Source organism: Leptidea sinapis, chromosome 27 (assembly GCF_905404315.1).
Source record: "Leptidea sinapis chromosome 27, ilLepSina1.1, whole genome shotgun sequence".
NCBI lineage: Eukaryota > Metazoa > Arthropoda > Insecta > Lepidoptera > Pieridae > Leptidea > Leptidea sinapis.
Genome location: NC_066291.1, coordinates 6812199 through 6831307, shown reverse-complemented (window position 1 = coordinate 6831307; position 19109 = coordinate 6812199). Strand labels below are relative to the sequence as shown.

At 34.5% G+C, this 19109-nt stretch overlaps 1 protein-coding gene across 2 annotated transcripts in view; it reads left to right on the top strand.

Moving 5' to 3' along the window:
• The first annotated feature begins 13057 nt into the window (after window positions 1–13057).
• LOC126972835 (homocysteine S-methyltransferase-like) overlaps window positions 13058–19109 on the top strand; it is a 57441-nt gene continuing 51389 nt past the window's right edge. For both annotated transcript variants that reach the window (XM_050819926.1, XM_050819925.1), the window contains exon 1: window positions 13058–13391. The gene's annotated coding sequence lies outside the window, so the exon portion shown is untranslated. The remainder of the gene's footprint in view (window positions 13392–19109) is intronic.

The window sequence follows — 19109 nt, the reverse complement described above, 5'->3', positions numbered from 1 at the left end:
AACCCACGACCTCCGGCGTTCCGTGCCGGTGCTCTAACCAACTGAGCTAACCGTTCGAGTGTCGTATCGTCGTATTGTTCAACTCTCAGGTTGTGGCTACATCTACAGGATCTACTTTACAGTTGATAACCTGCTCAACCCCAATATTCGCATATAAGGAAATTGACTTGAATTGAGAATCTCCTCATTTTTTGAAGCCGGTTTAAAATGTATGTTTTTTTGTTATACTTACAACACAGCCAATAATACAATTTAACACTCTCGTTTGAATCGTTTGAAACTTCATAAATATTTTAGTTCTATAATATTGTAAAATGTATTACAACAGTTGTATGTAAACTATACGCTGCCCACTACTGGATAGTATTAGTTGCGTTAAATGCTTCCATGGTTTGTATGCGTTCACTGAAAACTATGCATATAATAGACATTCTAATATATAAAATTCTCGTGTCATGGTGTTAAACATTGAACTCCTCCGAAACGGCTTGTCCGATTCTCATGAAATTTTGAGTGCATATTGGGTAGGTCTGAGAATCGGACATCTATTTTTCATCCCCCTAAATGTTAAGGGTGGTCCACACGATTTTTTTTTTTACTTTTTTTTTTAATTTGTTTGATTATGAGTCAGCATTAAAAAATACATACAACTTCAAATTTTCACCCATCTATGATCAACAGTTACTTTTGTATTGCGATTTTAATATCGGCAATACAACGTTTGCTGGGTCAGCTAGTATATTATATAAATATTCTTCATAATATTTAAAATAATAATTTGCTTCGTATTCTTTTTAAAACATTGAATTTACATTTTGATTTAAATTGTGATGTTGATTTTAATTTTTAATTTTATAGTGTGATTTGTGATTTGAATGGGCAAATGCCTGAAATAAAATTTATTTATTTACTATCGAAAATGTATTGGTCTAACAAATTCTATTCGATTCTGAGCAAACATGTAAAATCTTAATATTTTAAAGTCTTTTAATAAATATAGTTAGTATTTATGATACAATTTATACTTATTATTATTTAAATAAAACACTTTTAATAGGATTAAAACGCGTGTGATTGTAACTCGTTTACAGCGGGACTTAAGTCCCCCAACGCAAAAATCTAATGTTAAAACAGTTACAATTAATTTTAAAGCGTTTTAATCCTTTAAAAGTGTTTTTAAATGTGTAACACTCGCGTTAATCAAAGGTACAATGTAATATTAGTTGATATTAGTACCACGACACCAACCACTTGAACTTATTTTATTAGTATTAGATTTCTCACAATAATAACAGTAAATAGAATGTATTATTCAATAAGGTTAGTAGAGAAAATTCTACATTTCAAGCCCAACAAATATATTTTTACAGCGCCTCCCCAATATTCAATTTCATTGCTTAAACAAAGAGATTGGATTGCGGTGATTCCGCTCCGACCGCGCCCAGCACCTAATATTTGAAAAAGGTATTAAAACATAACAATATTATATTTTATTGAAAACCAGTCTACGCTACTTTTATGGTTATGATTTTTATGTATTATTTACTTCAATTAAGCGAGGAACTCGATTATATCTCCTGTCTGGAAGCAATATTCATTTAGATTTTATGTATTACTTCAGTAAAGATAGTAATGTATTCGGTAATTCCGCATTAGACGATATACAGAATTATTGATTAAATGATTTAATATGAGCCAAGCAAATGAAAAATTTGAAACAATGGTTGTAGGTACTGATGTTTGTTAACTAGATTGTGATAGTACTAAGATGTGTTGATATAATACGATGTAATACTGTGGATGAATAGAAAAACAATGGTTGTAGCCGGTGATGTTTGTTTGTTTTTAAGGGCTCCTTTATAGGTCTTGGTAATTGGTATTCAATTTTACAATGAAATACTACTCACTGAGTACAAATTCAAGAAATATATTTAACATTCTTTTAAAAGGAAGGCTTACTGTAGTGTAGTAGATTATGAAGAGGATAATAATGCATGGTTTTTTTTATAATTCGGCACAAGCCACTTAAAATTGTAGAGTTTTATAGTAAGTATTCTAACCAATTTTGTTGCTGTGATTTAAAAGATGGGCTGGGAGTTTCATGTCAGTTCTTCTCCCCATGTCGAAGCGCCTTTACGAACCGATGTAGCTTCATGAATTTTACCAAGTGTTGTTGCAATATGTTATGTTATTGTCACTCTCTATGGTTAATAAATATATTTCTATTCTATTCTTTTCTTAATGTGTATTAATAAAAGTATAATAATTCTGCTGTTTCAAATGACGATACACATTAAAAAAAATGCAAAGGTTGTTTAAATAAAATCCCTACAAATATTATAAATGTGAATGTAAGTTTGTTTGTTACGCTTTTACGCCGGAGCTAATGAACTGATTTTGGTACATAGATAGACTAGAGTTTGGGAAAGGATATAAGCCACATTTTATCCTGGAAAAATCGATGGTTCCCGCTGAATTTATGAAAAACTTAAATTCACGTCGTTGAGCTATAACTGTACCTAAAAAGGTTTAGATTGCCTAGGCAATCTTCCTCGAAAGAAGATTTATAGAATGAATTATGTTTGTTAATTATTTTAATGTATGTACAACTAGCTGTTGTCTTTCTTAAAAATATTAAAATAAAATAATATGTTGAGAACGAAAACGGGAACCGGAAATGGAATAGAACAAGAGATAATCTTCAATTCCAAACTTGCTTATTATTTTTAAAATTGGCATCAGCTAGTATGCTATCAGATTAAATTTCTCGTAGCAATTTCAATATATCTGACAGAAAATCACTGCAATTTTACATATTGTCTTATCTTTTGTGTATTTATTACATTAAATAACATGTAGAAACTGCTGTTGAAGGTTCTATTACGCCAGTTAGTCTACACGGCATTATAATTTATTCCCAACTCGCTAAAGCATTGTTTATTGTTCACGTCAAATTTAGGTATAACTCAATCCCGCCGTGAAATTCGTGTAATTATGTTATAGAGTTTCCCAGAGTAACTCAGTCAGAATTAATTCGTGCTGCAACTACACAGAGTGTAGCTCTAGTCAGATAACTGGGCGACAGACAGACATAATTGACTTGCATGAGACACCGATTGTCATTTGTACAGCCAACGCGCTCGTCGTCTGTGGCGGCTCTAATAATCTTGTCTATATTTTTTCAGCACATAGGATATACTTAAAACTCTTAATAACTACACTTAATAAAATTTCAAAAACGTATTATACTGAAAAAAAATCCATGAAAGCTTTGATGCGAGTGGAAAAATAATAGGTACATCGAATTGATGTAGAACTTTCATTGTGTGAGATTTTTGAGTGAAATGTTTTTCACAGTTCTTCTTTTAATTCAGCTAAGATAAGAAAGATGGATACTTCGAAAATTCGAGTGATGTGAATACGAGTTTCGACGTGGAACTAACGCGGCAGAAACAGCTCGCAATATCAATGTTTCGACAGGGGACTGCTACTCAACGCACCGTGCGATTTGGGTTTAAACGCTTGCGTGATGGAAAATTTGATTTGAAGAACGAACCACGTGTAAGACGCACACAGGTGAAAAATCAAAAATTAATTGAAAGAGATGGTGGAAGCCGATAGGAATCAAACTACCCAGGAACTAGCGGAATGGTTTAATATTACCTTACCAACAATATTGACTCATTTGTGTCAAATCAATAAAATAAAAAAATATGAAAAATGGGTGCCTCATGATTTGACTGATCTGCAGAAAGAAACGCGTGTTGAAACTTGTGTTGCCTTTTTGTATCGATACAGAAATGAAGAAATATTGGGTCAAATTGTGACATGCGATGAAAAGCGGATTCTTTGCGATAACCGTAAGCGAAAAGGTAATGGTAGCTGTTTGTTGGTCTCAGCATGGTGTTATTCACTATAGCTTTCTCCGATTTGGTCAAGCAATAATGGCAGATGTCTAATGTGCCGAACTCCGAACCATAATAGCAAAACTAGCAGTGAAACAGCCCTGACTCATGAACCGATCTTCACCATTATTGCTCCATGATAACGCGAGACCTCATACAGCACGAGAAACCGTTTTAACTCTACAGGAACATGCATTTAGAAACCATTCGTCATGCACCGTATTCCCCAGACCTTGCTCCAACGGACAATAATTTTTTCGTGATTTGGACAATTTTCTACGTGATTAAAAGTTTTCTTCTCAGGAGGCAGAAAATGCTTGCAATAGTTTGTCGAATCTAGATCACCACAGTTCTATTGCAAAGGCACAAATGACTTACCTATTAGATGGCAGCAATGTATAGGTTATAGTGGTAATTACCTTGATAAAATAAGTATGTTTAATTAAAAAATAAAACCAATTTCATATTTTCAGTACAAATCGGCAATTTCAAATTTAACCTCTAATACTACGGAAATAGGTCGGGTCCACGGCATATTGAGATCCGTAATTTGTTCATAAGTTTCTGATACATATTCGGTTCGATAGTTAAGACGTTGATTTATAATATAATTAAATCGCCTTTGATAACAATCAACAAGGAATCATGAAGAATATGATTAATTTTGATACGGAATGCTATTTAAAAGTCAAATAAAAAGGTAATAATATTTTGAATATGACGTACAGTTTCTGCTATACTATAGATTTTCAATACTATCCATTCTTTTTTCTTTATTGATTTAGGGGCTTTTATAATCTCTTTTTAAATGAAACAGAAGCACATATTTCAAGGCAAAAAATCTATATGTTCATATGTACATTAAGTTTTTGGAGAGCAATGATTGTAGTTTGATTGTTTATTATGTAGATTTAGGACATTCTTACTTGTTATTTGGTGGAGCTCTTGTGGACTCTTCGTTATGCTCTACTTCGTAATACCACTATAAACGCCTTTTAACAATTCTTTTGCATTTCGTTAAGGGAGTGCCGCTTGCGCCTCTCTCTCCACAAGAGAAGGTCGCCTTTGATGAAGGCTTAGAGGGCACTTGCCCAAAGCCAACCTCGGGTGGTGTTTAGTGGGTAGGCAGTTAGGTTTTACGTGAGTCCCATAAAATTAACGCACACATTGGTTGCGTTGGTATGCATGAGCATTCACCACCTCCCTCCCGTCGTTATCCCGGAGGGTAGCCCATTCCCTATGCATGGGCGCAAAAAAAAATTATACGTAGTCAAATTAGCTGAATTATTTGTTAACATAGTTTTTAAAAGCATGACTTTATGTTCATTTTCATTAATATTACTTATTACAGTGAAATACTGTTCAAAATCCAATACAAATGCAATTTACCGCTAGATCGCCACATAAAACAAAGTCGCGGGGCTTGCCTTAATGATATATTTAGATTTAAATCCAATTCATAATCGGAACATCAACCGATTTGAGTTAATTTTTTGTTCTTTTGTGTAGTATAAACATGACTCAATGAAATACATTTAGCAGAGCTCAAACTAATAATAACACTATATGTACTACAGTTACCAAAACCAAGTCCGACAATACTGTTGTATTACGATATTTATAAATTTAAATATTGTTAAACATTAACGGTTTTATTACAAAAAAAAATTAAACATAGCTTAGGTACGTATTTTATAAGACAGTGACCTAACTATAACGTCAGTGACCTAAAAATAAAGACGTCTAAAGTGAAGTTTATCTTTTTATATTACAAAAGAGTATTCAGCTTGTGTTTAACTAAAACGTCACTAAGCACACCATAAACTTAAGTGTACAGGAACAATAAAAGGAACGGAACGCAATTTTTTTCTGGTGACATCTATGTGTCCACATATAATCTAAATCTTCCATAATATGAATTTGATCTATCCGTTAGAGTTAGAAGAACCTGTGAACACGTGTTTAAATATAAGCAATGTCTAAAGATTGTTAATTAGAAAACATTAGACAGACACAGATTTGTAATATAACATTTGTAAAACAAGTGTTTTTCACATGTTTAACTTTTTAAGGTGAAACTTTTATTACATCGTCTGAATCTTTTTCTACTGTGTGGTGCATGTCGCGTGACGGTCGGGCGGCGCCTATAGTTCGCAGCAGCTGACCGTGTAGTGTATAGACTTTTACTCATTTGTGCCAGTGCTCCAAGCTGTTTTTGTCAGTGTTTAATGTAAATGTTGTCTACTTTTATTATTTCCCATTATCATTCCAATTTTCCAGGTATGAAATTAAGATTATACAAATGATTTAAGTTTTCTTTAGTGTTAATTCCGCCAATATTTGTTTTTAAAACAATTCGACACGTCTTTCGCCTCTACACGAGGCATCCTCAGGACGTGTTGTCTCGCCAAAATCTGGCACGAGACTCGTGACAAATATTGGCGGAATTAGCACTAAAGAAAACTTAAATCATTTGTATAATTATGGATTTCCGCAAAGTAACGCCTAATTCAATAAAAATTAAGATTGATAAAACGATTTTTGTACCATTAATGGAATATTATTCCAAAAATTTTTAGTTAAATGTCGATAATCTGAAAGAAAAGTTTCACTTCTACCATGGTTTCATAAAACCACACAATACTTTTTATACGCTTTATATTAGCTTCACCTGTAAAATATTTTTTTTTTTTATTTGAATTTTATATAAAGCGTGCTTTTTAGTTTTTTTTAACTGTTATTTATTTTTTGTAATAACACCGTTTCGCTTTATTCTCTAGTGGCATAAACGAGGACATTTGTTTTTGAAGTACAGAGTAGCCGGGAACTGGAAGTCCACATAACTTTGAGCGTTTGCCAAACTGTTATTATAGTACCTGAGCGTTGATATTTCTGGCCGATTTTTGAGCGCACTGTGCGTTTCAGTAACTCGGGTGAATGACCGATAGCAATATATATTTAGATACTGGTTGATATGCGGTCAGCAATCCGCTGTATTGTTTTATTTGACGCAGATAACAAGCATTAACGAATTTGGAATCACTGACTATTCTTACACATAGTTTTAGTTCCATAAAAGATTTTGATATTTTTCATGACACAGTGACAAGTCTGAAAAAAAAACTAACCGCACATTTCTGTTTGTAAATAATAATAATATGTTAGTTGATATTCGTACAAACTATTTCTTCGTTATATTGTATCTATTATTGTTAGTAATTTGCTTAAAATCCTTGTTAAATTTGTAGGTCGAACTGTATTTTGTATTTAAATTAATGTCTTGCAATGAGAGTGGTGTATGCACCAGTAACTGGCACTGGTATATGAATACCAGATTATAAACCTATAAGACCATAATTATTTTTAATGTTTTGTATGTAATGCTGTTGGTTTGTCAATAAATAAATAAATAGTTGTCATGTAGTTTTATTGTCAAATTAAACACTTTTCTGTATTTTCCAACACTTATTTTTTTAATTAACATAATATTCAGAAAATAGTATGTTAAGTGCGTTTATAAAATGTATTGCAAGATATTTTAGTCAATACTACGAAAATAAGCACCACGAAAGTAGTATAGAAGAATCAGTAAATATCTGTGAAATGTTTCTCTATTTGGATTGTTGCTGTAGACAACAACACAAACTAACACAGAACACGACACAATTATATTTTTAAATGTATATCCGTTAAAACACAGAACAATTACAATAAAAACACTAAAATTAAAACACGGTCCAATTTGACAGGAGACTAATGGACACTTAATTGTTTCAAAACGGTTTCACTGTGTTCATCTATTCCGTCTCTTTCTCACACCTAGGTTTTTATGTAGTTATCTCACTTTCACACAGGGTTCGTCTATTACGCTAATACCTAAGTTTATATTAATTCCAGAAGTTCCTTTGTGTCATCGTCAAAATATTCCCTCAATAAAGTTCAAAATGGCGTTCTTTCGATTAGAAAATGAAATATTTCTCTTAGGAATCTTTCTTTTACGCGGTCGTGACTTAATTTCGCGAACTCGATTATTACTTTTGTAGTTTAGTTTTCAATTAACAAGTCAATTTCAAAAGCAAGCAATAACTTCGGATAGATTTTGTACGACGAAAAATGAATGAGGTAACTCCCAGTTTTATTTTAATTATTTACACATCTACATTAAATTCGACAATATTGAATCTATATATAAATAAGAGATTTCCACCTATATACTGACTCATCACGATATCTCTGGAGCCATAAGACACTTGAAATTTGGTAGGAATATTTTTTTCACTGAGTAAAAGTCAGCTAAGAACTTTTATCAGCTAAGAATTTTAAGATATACCACCCGCAAGAGTTTTTTTTTTACTATGAACAGAACAACGTCGGACTGGTCAGCTAGTCGGCATATACGCGTATTTTCCCGTTGCCTAGTTTCATTGTGGAAAACGTCTAGTTGCAAAAATTGACTTTTTCTGAAAGTACTTTGAATTAAACATAATTTTATTGTTTTATCCTATTTCCCACACTTGTATCGAAAAACCTCGTGTGATACACGGGTGTGTAGGTTATTGCAAACGAGGTGTCATTAACAAGCTCAAGCCGAAGGGTTTTTCATATCATTAACCTACTTTCCACTCTTGTTGCACAATGTATTACTGTCGTATACCACCCAAACTAGTATCGGAATACTGGGTCTCGAAAACTCGAGCGATTGCCAATTCCGTGGCCATCTGGAGGGCAAAGCTAAATTGGCCTCAAAGAAACTGGGCGTCATTAATAGAGCACGGCAATACTTCAAGCCGGCCCACATTCTAGCGCTGTACAAAGCGCAGGTCCGGCCACACATGGAGTATTGCTGTCATCTCTGGTCTGGCGCACCCCAGTATCAGCTCGATCCATTTGACCGCGTGCAACGCAGAGCAGCTCGAATTGTCGGGGACCCAGTACTCTGTGAACGGCTGGATCACTTGGCGTTGCGTAGAGACGTCGCTTCATTGTGTGTCTTCTACCGCATTCATCATGGGGAGTGTTCCGAAGAGCTGTTTAACCTAATTCCTGCCGCCGAATTCCACCTTCGCACGACACGCCACAAGTTAGGATATCATCCTCACCATCTGGATGTGTGGCGGTCCTCCACAGTACGGTTTACAAGGAGCTTTCTTCCACGTACTACAAAGCTGTGGAATGAACTTCCTTGTGCGGTCTTTCCGGTACGATACGACATGGATACCTTCAAAAAAAAGCGCGTACACCTTCCTTAAAGGCCGGCAACGCTCTTGTGATTCCTCTGGTGTTGCAAGAGAGTGTGGGCGGCGGTGATCACTTAACAACAGGTGACCCGTACGCTCGTTTGTCCTCCTATTCCATAAAAAAAATCAAACTCTAGCATACGATAAAAAGATAGTTTCATATACCTTGTCAACAATTGTTGACTAGTCACTGTGGTATTTGGGACTAGAAGATTGTATTCCGAATGCTGCCATCCCATTTGGATTTTTTACGCAAAAATCGACCTGACCAACTGGATTGTTTGTACAATTTAGAGAGTACAGTTCCCAACTATTACAGGAGTAGGTGTGACATGAACTTCGTATTCTCCATGTTCAATTTGAGACCTACTCCTTGGGATGCTGTATTGAGGCCATCGAGCATATGGATTAAGTCTTCCATGGTCTCAGCCATGATAACGATATCATCTGCGATTTGGTATTGATGCGCAGCCCGTTCTAGTCTAGAAGCTTAAAGTTCTCATGGTCCACGAACGCCAAGCACAGTGGGTGGTTATAAAGATGTGGAACGAGCTTCCTTATGCGGTGTTTCCTGGACGATACGGTATAGGTACCATCGAAAAAAGCGCGTACACCTTCCCTAAAGGCCGCTAGTGTTGCAAGAGAATGTGGACGGTGGTATGAATGTCATTGACTGAAGTATTTATATTGCATTTTATGCTATAAGTATAATTCTGATCAGCTCAGTAGGTTTCGCCGTATAACCGAAGAATAAGAACTGCTCATCATTTATTACAATATATTTATAAAGAACAACTTCCTATACTCCAACCAACTTAAATCAGAAATATCTCTTTCTTAACGTCCATTATTAATACCTCAGAAAACAAAATAATGTTATAACTGGAACTCTGATAAGCTAAGAATAGAAACGATCTTTAAAATGTCAGCCACCATCAGATGAACTAGGGGTCACTTGCAGTAACATTATCACTCCCACCCAAGTGGGGATGGGGTTACCTTTTTGTACGTGCACTACAACAATTTAATGACTCGGAACTCCGCAAAGTATTACATATTAAAGTAATTAACCCTTGAGGCTTTGAACAGTGACTCGGTGCTCCGTCGGCATTCATTTGCTAAAGTGTAAGTATTTCTCATTATTTAATTTGTAAGGCTGAAAGTTTTTGCATAAACTGGAAAATTTCTATTTCACTTTTTATTACTAGTTTCAAAGTCGAATAATCTTTATTCAATCAGGCTTAAAAAAACACTTTTGAATCGTCACTATAAACATTTCTATTAAATTACTGAATCTACCATATGGTCGGAAAAAGTAGAGCTCGTGAGAAGAAGCTACAAGAAACACAACTTCCACTATTTTCAATCAGTAGAGTATATTACAATTATTAATATAATATACAAAAAATAATTATTTGTAAGGTGCTCCATCCAAAATATGAATCGTTGTCAAAGTTAAAAGCTTTTTAAATATGAAATATTTCATAAAAAGTAATAAAGAACAAATTGTATAAAATATATAAATTATCGTATATTGGATGCATCAACCTTTAGAGCTTGAATTCATTGTTAGTGTAAGGATTCTTTGTGAACATGATGGTGATGGAAAGTAATCGCATCCAACATTTTTTTTTAGAATAGGAGGACAAACGAGCGTTCGGGTCACCTGGTGACCTTAAGTGATCACCGCCGCCCATATTCTCTTGCAACACCAGAGGAATCACAAGAACGTTGCCGGCCTATAAGGAAGGTGTACGCACTTTTTTTGAAGGTACCCATGTCGTATCGTCCCGGAAACACCGCACAAGGAAGCTCATTCCACTGCTTAGTAATACGTGGAAGAAAGCTCCTTGAAAACCGCACTGTGGAGAACCGCCACACATCCAGATGGTGGGGATGATATCCTAACTTGTGCCGCGTCGTGCGAAGATGGAATTCGGCGGCAGGAATCAGGTTAAACAGCTCTTCGGAACACTCCCCGTGATAAATGCGGTAGAAGACACACAATGAAGCGACGTCTCTACGCAACGCCAAGTGATCCAGCCATTCCGATACTAGGCGAGGCTTTAAAGGAAGTGTTATCGAAGAGCGGTGATACGACAAATGGGATTTTTTTAGTGGTAAACGCGCAAACTTGAGTCTTCTGGGGGTTAAATTGGTTCAATTTACCCCACTCCGCGACCTTCTCGAGAGAGGACTCGATAGAAGACACAAGTTTCTCCCGGCACTGGTCGACGTTTTCCCACATGGAACGTGTATACGGCATCACCAGTGCTGTCGTCTGCATAGCAATGTATGTTGGAGGTGTCCAACATATCATTGATATGCAGAAGAAACAGAGTGGGAGATAGCACACAACCTTGGGGCACTCCAGCGTTCACGGGCTTAGGATTCGAGCAAAAACCGTCGACAACGACTTGTACGCTGCGCCTAATGAGGAAGCTGGAGGTCCACTTGCAAAAGCTCTCGGTAAGCCCAAATGATGGAAGTTTTGAGAGGAGAGCCTTGTGCCATACACGATCAAAGGCCTTCGCTATATCCATGCTAACTGCCAGGCCTTCCCCCTTGCTTTCAATAGCCGCCGCCCATCTATGTGTTAGGTATACCAGAAGACTACCGACCGTCCATGGCGAAAGCCGTACTGTCGGTCGTTGATCAACTGGTGACCCTCCTCATACTAAAAGCTGGCGGCTTATTATGTTCTCCATGATTTTGGAGAGCAGGGAGGCAATGGCAATAGGCCTGTAGTTTGCGGATCCGAACTGTCTTCTTTTTTTTGGATCTAAATACAATGACTTATTAACTATAACATGTCGGCCTAGTACCACAAGCAGCACCCGTTCGACAATTGATGCATGGACCAGCCATCTTTCTCTTCGCACATATTGGAGGGAAGGAGACGTCCAGCACACGACGCCACCAATGACGAACAACGACGCAAACAATGCCATTTTAGTGAGCATGACTATTCGTGTTATAGCATACACATGATAAACTAAAAAACAATTAATTATTATTATTTATAATAAAATTGGATATCATCGCGAGTCATTTTAAATGTGAACAATAAGCAAACCCCCTTCTAATTTATATCTTCTCTTTTACTTTAATAGAAAGTCGTAGGGACTTCGGAAAACTTTGAACCCTAACGGCCTTACAAAAAAAATTGGTATAAAGTTATAATTGATGATAAACAAAGAAAATGCAAAATGTTTACATTATCGTTGACAACACTGTCAATACAATGATAATTCTGAAGTTTTCCTAATGACAAGCTGCCTTGCAAATAAACGCGGGAAACGTTACACGTCCGTACAAACCATTCGTAAGCAAAATGTCTATTTGTAAACATTTTACATATTCTTGGTTTATGCTTAGTTATAACTTTTTGCCAATTTTATTTGTAAGGCCGAATCATCACCGATTGCTTTGTTGCACATTGCTAAACGTTCCATTCCAACTGTCTGATGTAAAAGATGTGTAACCTTTAATCATCTATAAGCCAAAACGATAACGAACTTATTAAAACAATAATATATTAGTAGGTATAGTAATGGCTGTTAAATGAACGCACAAGAGTCATTGCTCCGCAGTGATAAACAATATTAATGTAACTTTTGAACTGCACAACAACATGACAATTACTGTTAACACACAATAAATCACTTTTATGTACAGCTGTGATAGATTCATAGTAAATTTACTGAACTAATCAGTACTCATTAACGCTGTAAGTACTAATCACTTTCAAAGTCCAAATTGTTTATGATTAGCGCGACTTGTTTTCGATAATCAAACTCAGCAAGAGACAGACAATACCTATTGATTTTTATTTAAGAGCGATTAGGAATCTCGCTATAAATACGATCGTTGTCTAGTCGATTTCGTTCTAAGTGTGTCAATGTATGCATTAAGATTTTACACGTGTTACACCGAACACGCATCACTCGTCAGTTAAGGCGTTGCCGTTGTGTGAGCCCGGCGGACACACGAATTATTGATAAATAAATGATTTTGTAACGACATTGTAAACAGTGGGAATGTGTAAACAAAGATAACAGTTTATCCGGAGAGTGGACTGTTTATCTCGGCGCTCAGTGCTAGTGTAGTGCGAGTGTGTAGAGGTGGCCGCTGCGCCCGTCTCCATCTGACGATCAAACAATAAAACATCAATAATTTTAATTTGTATCGCGCTCGGACCCCATTAGAGGTGCTGGCTGAATCTTCGTTTGTTCCTCATATAAACCAGGTATGCTATTACATAGTACAAGCTATATTAATATTATTGTAGGTCAGGTTGAAAGGTCACTGTTCACGCTTGACCTTAAACATAGTACTTAAAGGAGAAAAGATAAAATTATCACGCAGACAACCTGATAACGTCTGGGTGACGTGTTTAATTAGATAATATTTGTAACGATCAATGTTTGATACATACCTATTATATATTTATTTTATTTATTTATTCAATGAACAAAATTATCTTAATTTATATAATAATAAAGACATACTCGCAAAACCTCTAAGGTTTATGTGCGAGCGGTAAGTTCGCATTACAATAATTGTTTTAATTACTTAAGACTTAATATAACATATAGTAGTATTATTAAAAATATACATCATGGGTATTCCTGGTTATTAGCTTCAGGATAATATTGTTTTTGGTTTACTTTGAAATTTTTCTTTTGTAGATATAAAATACCGAAACGTATTTATTTCTATTGAATTTTAAATTATTTTTGCATAATTCAATAAAATGAATCATGTTGTAGTATTTATATAAGAACCCATATGTCAAGCATTCATGGTAAATTTTCTTATAGATACAGCTAGTTTAGATACAGGAGTTAATACAATGCCAATATAATCTATACTAAAGAATGTAGAGCCATTTTTTTTTTGTTTGGCTATAGTGTGAAAACTACTGAACCGATCGGAATAATACTTATTCCATAAGATGCAGCGCGATTCAGAAAAGTTTTTAATTTAATTTTGTTTCATTTTATTTATCAGGAAAAACCAACAGCTTTAAAAACTTAAATGTTACTTAGGATAATTACAGACAGCCAATTATATGTTTCCACAATAAGTGCTAGAGTAGAAAAATTGAACTTACAACATGAGCATATACAATTCGAAAATTACAATTTACATGATCATTAAAGTTAACGTAACAACTTAATAATATGTAGGGATAATAGTAAAGACTAATATATGACATATTGATGATTTCTTAACTGGAATCTAAATTTTTTGACTTGGAAATACGTATATATTCGTAATACAAATAACAAGTTTATACCGGCAAACGTTTTAAATATATTATATAAAAATATAAATATACCTTTACGTAAATGTTTTCCGAAGCTCGCTTCATAATATGGTATAAGTATTATTCCGATCGGTTCAGTAATTTTCATACTATAACCAAACCAAAAAAAACAGCTCTCCATTTGTTAGCATAGGTAAGACAATATGGGTGACGGTGATCACTTAAAACCAGGCGAACCGTACGCTCGTTGTTCTTATTTTTCATAAAAAAAAGGTCAATGACATTTGATTACTTAAGACAATTCATACAATGAGCGGGCGCGGATACTTCATAATATAATTAAACGGAATTGGCTCAATTGTGGTGATCTTTGCACAAAAGCCACAATATAAAGAAGAGAATAGAATAGAAATATAATTAAAAAAAAAACTACGTTTAAGAAAATTGACTTCAAAAACTAAAACTTCATGCCGCCGCTCTCTCCGTCACGGCCATCTCTCCCGCTACGCCGCCGACGACGCGACGTCTTGCGTCGGGCCTTTAAGTGCCGGCATCTAGAGCAGCAGGTGCAACGGCGGAAACTGCCGAAAACCTAAAGCGTAGGAAATATGCATCACTCGGTGATGGATACATATTTGTTCTCTTTGGGGTGGAGACGATGGGTCCTTGGGGTTCATTGGCACAAAATCTCATAATAGAGTTAAACAGGTATCTAACCGATTTAACAGGTGACCCAAGATCTGGTACGTACCTCTGTCAAAGGACAAGTTTGGCCATACAAAGAGGTTATGTATTTATGGCGATATAATGGCTTACACATAAATGATAGATATGATATATATGCTGTCGCGGGCTTTTTTGTAGGACTATTTAAGATAAACTTTACTCCAACGGTATTTGCGGCACACGCCCGAATGGCTCGCAGATGGCAGATTTTAGTTTGGATAATTCATACAATATCTTTATAAATGATCGATTTTGTGTTATTCTAATGTGTAAGCTATATTATTATAAAGTTTCATCAATATCTATTCAGTAGTTATTGCGTTGACATAGTATTTTCTTCGTTTAACGCGAGTGTTACACATTTAAATAAAACACGCGTAAAGGATTAAAACGCGTGTAATTGTAACTGTTTTTACATTACATATTTGGGTAAAAGTTACGTTTTTATTTTAGTTAACCTCGACGTTTCAAGACATTCCCAGATCTCGTTTTCAGGGGGACTGCAGATAAAATAAGTCAAAGATGGTATTTGACATAGATGTCGTTATAAAGTTCAGTGCCTTTTATTGCCTCGGAGGTGGTATTATAATCTAATATATAAAATTCTCGTGTCATGGTGTCAAACATTGAACTCCTCCGAAACGGATTGACCGATTCTCATGAAATTTTGATTGCATATGGGGTAGGTCTGAGAATCGGACAACATCAATTTTTCACCCCCCTAAATGTTAAGGGTCCACACGATTTTTTTATTTTTTTTTTACATTTTTTTTTATTTGTTTGATTATGAGTCAGCATTAAAAAATACATACAACTTCAAATTTTCACCCATCTACGATCAACAGTTACTTTTGTATCGCGATTTTAATATCGGCAATACAACGTTTGCTGGGTCAGCTAGTATAATACAAAGTATATTATAATATTAGGTTGTTTTGTAAATATAAAATGTTTTAATGTTAATTTTCGCAATCAATGGGGAGTATTAAAGTTCATGTAGTCAAAGTTGCGGACAGCAGGTTGTTTGTACTAAAACGTGTAGACTCGATCACTCGAGTTGAGCTCATAGCAACAGACTGTTCGAGTCCCCCGGCCTTCTCTCAAGGTTGAAAAACATCGATGTTATCACAGGGAGTTTTGTTTACGCTTGTTTTTACCGAATGTCTTTGCTTTAATGTAATAAAAAGCAACCAATCATGCAAGTAACAAATAACAGTACAATGAGCAGATTCCTAATATTGTTGTTTGTAAGCATAGTCTAGCAGTAAACATCGTAGTCTAGATGATTATATCTAGACTATGGTATATTCCAATGTCAAAGTCAAATAAAATTTATTCAATTAGGCTTAAACTAAGCGCTTTTAAATCGTTACTACAAATATTTCTTTTAAATTACTGAATTTACCATAATATATTCCTAAATAGTTGGGCTCGCGAGAACATATAAGTAAAACAATGGCTTTTCAATCAAATAGAGTATTTTACAATGGCTGTCATATACATAACAAATTATTATTTATTTATACTATTAATCATTTACAGAAAGAATCTTAAAAGCTAACATAGTCCCGCAAAACTGTTTGGACAGTTTGTCTGCAGGATCAAGTCTCTTGTAATACATTAATGCTTATTAGAACATTGATTTTATACAATTGTAATTAACAAATATTGATAAAAATATAATAAAAAAAATCTAATTTTAATTTTAAGGCAGTGTTGACAATAAATATTTCTTAAGTTTAGTTTTAAATTTTCTTTTACTGGTTTCTGTTTCTATTTAATAGATAAGGTAGGCGTTTTTTCAAAGTCCTATCTCCGTAGTAGTTATTGATTCTAGGAACCTTGAACTTACCAGCGGACATCAACCGAGTATCGTGGTTGTGCATAATTGTGTTATGTTCTTGATTGCCATGATTGTTAATGGCTAATAAGTACTTATGTACTTATAATTAGTTTGTAAGGTTTGGAGTCGTGTTTAAATAATATTATCTATTTCAATAAAAGTAATAAAGAATTAAGTGTATTAGTATAAATAATCGTATTTTGGATGCATCAACATTTAGAGCTTGAATTCATTGTTTGTGTAAAGATGCTTCGTGAACATGATGGTCGTGATTACTGCATCTAACATAACATCATCAATAGAGCGAATGTTGAGATTCTTCTCTATATAAACACTTTTACGAATAGTTGCTAATGATTAAAAATGTTACTAGTTAATTTATCGATTTAAAAGTGTTTTACTGGACCCATTTGCAAAATATTATAAGACTTTAACATAATCTTAAACAATGTTTAAATATACAAAATCATAGCATAGGTTTTCTTGCAAAAGAAAAACGCAAGCCGCAAAAACATGTTATAAATGGAATGGCGCGGAGGGTCATCATAGATAGAACCCAGGGTGCCCCAGGGTGCAGTCATCGTGGTTTGAACTTGAAACTCTCTGAAACTTTCTCTCTGTAATCTGCATATTTTATTTTTCATTTCTAGCATATTTATTTCAATTTAAATAATGCAAATAACTAACAAAATTAAATAGTTTGATTTACTACACATTCATTTGATAAAATTTAGAAATATGTTGTGTATTATATATTCGATAAAAAGTATGTAAAAATTTACCAACAATTTCCCCCCAAAGTGACACCACGAAGTCTGCACCAGACCAAAGTAACTAATACATTCCTTGAATATGTTTATGTATATATGATGAATATGGATGTTTGTTTCCGAGCCATGGATGTTTATAATATGTAATAATGTATGTTTAAGTAATTGTTGTCTTGTGACCATAGTACAGGCTATGCCTAGTTTGGGGCAAGATAATTTGTATAAAAGTGTGTCAATATTATATTAATATTTTATAGAAAAAATATTTTTTGTCTGCATGACGTCCATTATAGAATAATAAACTATATCATTATCGTATGCATTTGATCATGTGATGTTTTGCTAAAGCAAAGTGTTTTGCATGAGCCCACGAAGGTTTTTGAGTTGGTACGAATTTTTTTTATATTTTTTTTTAGAAATGAACAAAGCCAATTAATTCGTTCAAGTTTATTTTAGCTAGTGGCACTGGGTACAGCTAGTATAATATAAACAAGCGCGGCAAAACCTCGCGAGTAGGAGCATAACGCTTTTTCATTACGAGACATTTTCGGCCAGTCGTGATCCATCCTTCTCCTTCGTCAAACTCCTTTTTCTTTGAATAAAATACTCGATTTATCAATCACTTATTGATGTTCAAAGTCTACTTCTCTTTGGAAAGGATATATGTATTATAATATAGAATGGGTGCAAGATACGAGGTTTTGTTTCTTATATTTTAAATACATTACTCACTAACTATAGAAAACTAGATGATTGTTGAAACGGTTATTACGCTAACGGTTACTAACTACTAGTTGGTAAAACAGGGACCCAACCACATAAAAAGAAGATCTACATTCCGTCATTCCTTTCATACATGTTCCGTCAGTAAGTTCACGTTTGCCCACGATTCGACTTTACCACCTAATAAAATATCATACATCGACTTCGGTGTTTGTGAGTTAATTTTAGTGATGCCACTTGTCCCTCACAAGTATAATCTTAGTTGTGAAATACCTATTTCTTTCCGTCTTTTGATGCTTCTATATCGAGGTATAATAATATAATCTAGTTTATTAATGAATGTAAATTGTGGTATATTTAAATTACGTATCTATAAAAGGCATAAAAGGCATAAAAGGCATTTATTTTCTCAAAATTGATTCCTTTAGAATTCTTTTTGATGTCATTTCTTATACTACTAGATACTACTACCGCTTCGGAAACAAATGGCGCTCTGAGAGAGAAGAAGCGGCGCAAGAAAGAGAGAAGAAGCGGCGCAAGAAAGAGAGAAGAAGCGGCGCAAGAATTATATATAATTAATAAACCATATAATTTTTTTTATATTTTTCTACAAAGATATTTCCCGCTATAAAC